General features: G+C 40.0%; 1 long non-coding RNA gene across 1 annotated transcript; it reads right to left on the bottom strand.

Annotated features, from left to right (window-relative positions):
- Window positions 1-991: 991 nt before the first annotated feature.
- On the bottom strand, window positions 992-3313 carry LOC127304886 (uncharacterized). Its single transcript, XR_007853575.2, has 2 exons — window positions 2495-3313; window positions 992-1491 (listed from the first exon to the last, which is right to left on the bottom strand). It is a non-coding gene; the product is annotated as an uncharacterized lncRNA (long non-coding RNA).
- Between the last annotated feature and the right edge of the window lie 941 nt (window positions 3314-4254).

Below are 4254 nucleotides of genomic sequence, written 5' to 3'. Positions count from 1 at the left end.
CATCCTACTTTTCTTTGAAGAAGTCCCTCACCAATAGGCCTGAATGAACTATTGTGTGTATGAGATAGTAAAACTTCATAATTTTAATAAACCCCTGCTATATATAAAAACTCGAATGAAATATGAAAACAATGTGTTAAGAAACATACATGAAACTAAATAATTTTTTTATGATTAATTGCGCAAAATGTTCATGACCTACACAAACAATTAAGATAAATCAAATTAGATTCGCAAAAGTTCCATTAATATCACACATTCGATTTTTTTTTTCCAGAAAATTATGATGGGTTTCTCATGTTTCAAAATGGTTAAAGGAAACAAAATTATTTACAACATCTACAAAAATTAACTAAAGTCTGCAATTTGTGAATTCGTTGTTACATTTAGGTCATGATCAATACAAAATTTGAATTCGGGTTATATTTGGGTCACAATTTTTTATCTGAAATCTAACAATTACATTGCGGTTTTGAACAAAATAATAATTCTCGGTTGAACATAAAAATAAACGGCATTGCCATGAACATGAGACAAATTCTAGCCAATGTACAATGGAACGTCTTATCAAGTAGCAAAGAAACGTGGGTTAAGAAACAAATATCTGAAACATACATTTGTACAATTGGTACTTTAATGAAACACAAATCAACCATTATGGAGTATTCTAAGTGAAACAATTGTCCTTAAAAATATTACTATATTAGTATAAATAAGTGAAAAAACTTCGATCCTTTATCTATAAATAAGTGAAACAAGCATCGTCAACTCATGAATCTTACATCGTCCTGAGAAAATAAGTGAAATAAGCTAAATTTGAATTTTAGTGTATTACAAAATAGTTTACCTGCATATTTCATCTAGGTTTTGTTGGGTACAACTTTAGAGTTTTCCTTTTGATTTTGGTGATGTTTCCCAACAGTTTACCACATCTAGGTTTAACAAGAGTGTGTCTATTTCACCAAAAACAACAAATTTATAACTTCACATGTACGAAGAATACAAGTTTCACTAAGTTTCAATAAACCAGTTGTTTTAGTACATGATTCGTTCCAGAATTGTTCCATACATCAAATGACATGCCATACATATATAGAGATATCAGAGCATTTCCACAAAAATGTTCTATTCTAGAAATACACCACAAACCTTCTGCGTTTCAGATAAGGCATGCAAGTTCCACAAATATTTCCGGGAGTATGAAAAATGTCCGCACAATCAAATAGGAAACACAACAAAAATCGAGATAGTGAGATAGTGCAACCACACTATACCACCCATCGCTGGTTGTTGGGGCGGCGGAGCTATTGAGGATGCTCCCTAGTTGTTTGTCCTACCTGCCGCCGCTCTTCATCCCATATCTCTGAGAGCTTTTTGTGCCATGCAAATTCTGTGCATCGTCTTGAGCTCCTCAGTCAGACATGCCATGGCCATGACCTTGTGTCCTCAATTCCTCATCTTCTAGTACATGGACCGCACCTCGCCATTGTCCTGCATGTGGTAAAAATAATCCAAGAACATTACGGCAACAAATTCCTAGAAATGCACACTTTTGTTTCGCGGGAATATTGCACAATCAATACTGATAAAATTACAATGAATTCTGCTTCAGTTTCACATATAATATCTGTTCCACTAACTTTTCATAAAACTCACATCGGTTTCAGATAAATATTTCCAAAACATTCCTAAGAAATTCAACACCAATCTGTTTCGGTTTGTGGGGAATTTCACATATGTTTCACACAGATTTCACCGAATTTTTGCTAGTATAACTTTATATTTGATTCAGTTCAGAACCGAACCATGTAACAATGAGATTAACAAGTTCCAAAATATTCCAATGAAAGTTCATTCAGATTGCGTGGAACTAAGACTAGGCATATTCTTGTGAAATTTCATATATTGTTCGTAAATAGTCCAGTACACTTTAATTGGGTTTGATTGGTTTTAGTGCCAAAAATATTAAAGATAATTTTTACAAGTTCCATGAATAATTATGGAAAATGAAAACATAGATGAAGTTCTTTCCAACACATGAAAGTAGAAGCGACTAGCAGCCATCCAAAACTAACACACAAAAAAGAGGACTATAAAACTATTGATGGGTGAACTAAATCTCTATTTCGTACAACAATACATACAATCGGGCACCATCAAAGAAATTTCCCTTCCTTCAATTTGAACTGTGAAAACTATTCGTGACATCTGATATATGATATTAATCAAGTTAGATAGCACATTATGAAGATCAAAATGAAATTATTTACGTATTTCTTGTTGTAAAAAATACTTGTTCTGCCTCATAGTATACGAATTCTCGCAAAACAAATATTTGTTCAAACTGAAAAGGATTCCAATAATTATGACTCCATGGAATACTGAACGCAGGCTTGCGATCCATCGGGGGAGATGTGAAGTCTAAATTAGCTCGTGCAAGGCAAAACCGATAGGATTTTGGGAATTTTCCTAGCTGTAAAAGCATTGAAATTACCTTTGATTAAATCGATGGAGGATCCGACGTGCAGGGTCGAATCAATGGAGAATCCAACACAGGTCGCCCGAGAATCGATGCATAATCCGATGCAGGTCGTCCCTCGCTCGATGGCCCGATCTCAGACTACCGGAGAGAGGCGAAGGTGGAGGGAGGAACGACGAGCTTATAGAATCCATGGCGGATCTGAGAAACTGCTTTCGGGAAGCAAACAAGCAGGAGAGGAAGGGGATGCGATATTTTTGCTTGGAATCTGTGGGGCCAGACGGTGGGCGTATCAGACAAGGCATCAGGTCGTACCTGCGGGTATTCGGTACTCTCCCTCGTGTATCGAAACAGTGAGTATTATACCTGAGAACGCGGCGCAGATCTTAAAGCCAGGTGGGACGGTGGATTCAACGCCGACACCTACCGGCGCCGGTAGAATCGCCGTTCTCGAGGGAGACAGCCCCGTGCGGCTGCATGGGTCGGCCACGTCGGCCCATGCAGATGGGCCCTGCTGCTTGTGACGGTAAAGCACTCGTCCGTTGGGAACCTCAAGAGGAAGGTGTGATGCGTACAGCGGCAAGTTTTCTCTCAGTAAGAAACCAAGGTTTATCAAACCAGTAGGAGCCAAGAAGCACATTGAAGGTTGATGTCGGCGGAGTGTAGTGCGGCGTAACACCAGGGATTCCGGCGCCAACGTGGAACCTGCACAACACAACCAAATTACTTTGCCCCAACGTGACAGTGAGGTTGTCAATCTCACCGGCTTGCTGTAACAAAGGATTAGATGTATAGTGTGGACGATGATGTTTGCAGAAAACAGTAAGAACGAGTATTGCAGTAGATTGTATTCGATGTAAAGAATGGACCGGGGTCCACAGTTCACTAGTGGTGTCTCTCCCATAAGAAATAGCATGTTGGGTGAACAAATTACAGTTGGGCAATTGACAAATGGCATGACAATGCACATACATGTTATGATGATTAGTGTGAAATTCAATTGGGCATTACGACAAAGTACATAGACCGCTATCCAGCATGCATCTATGCCTAAAAAGTCCACCTTCAGGTTATCATCCGAACCCCTCCCAGTATTAAGTTGCAAACAACAGACAATTGCGTTAAGTATGGTGCGTAATGTAATCAACAAATACATCCTTAGATATAGCATTGATGTTTTATCCCTAGTGGCAACAACACATCCACAACCTTAGAACTTTCTGTCACTGTCCCAGATTTAATGGAGGCATGAACCCACTATCGAGCATAAATACTCCCTCTTGGAGTTACAAGTAACGACTTGGCCAGAGCCTCTACTAATAACGGAGAGCATGCAAGATCATAAACAACACGTAGATGATAGATTGATAATCAACATAACATAGCATTCAATATTCATCGGATCCCAACAAACGGAACATGTAGCATTACAAATAGATGATCTTGATCATGTTAGGCAGCTCACAAGATCCGACAATGATAGCACAATTAGGAGAAGACGACCATCTAGCTACCGCTATGGACCCATAGTTCAGGGGTGAACTACTCACACATCACTCCGGAGGCGACCATGGCGGTGAAGAGTCCTCCGGGAGATGATTCCCCTCTCCGGCAGGGTGCCGGAGGCGATCTCCTGAATCCCCCGAGATGGGATTGGCGGCGGCGGCGTCTCTGGAAGGTTTTCCGTATCGTGGCTCTCGGTACTGGGGTATTCGCGACGAAGACTTTAAGTAGGCGGAAGGGCGGAGTCGGAGGGCTGACGAGGGGGCCATACG

This window comes from Lolium perenne, chromosome 1, assembly GCF_019359855.2.
Source record: "Lolium perenne isolate Kyuss_39 chromosome 1, Kyuss_2.0, whole genome shotgun sequence".
NCBI lineage: Eukaryota > Viridiplantae > Streptophyta > Magnoliopsida > Poales > Poaceae > Lolium > Lolium perenne.
The sequence above is the reverse complement of the archived record's forward strand: the minus strand, read 5'-3'. Positions and strand labels throughout refer to the sequence as shown.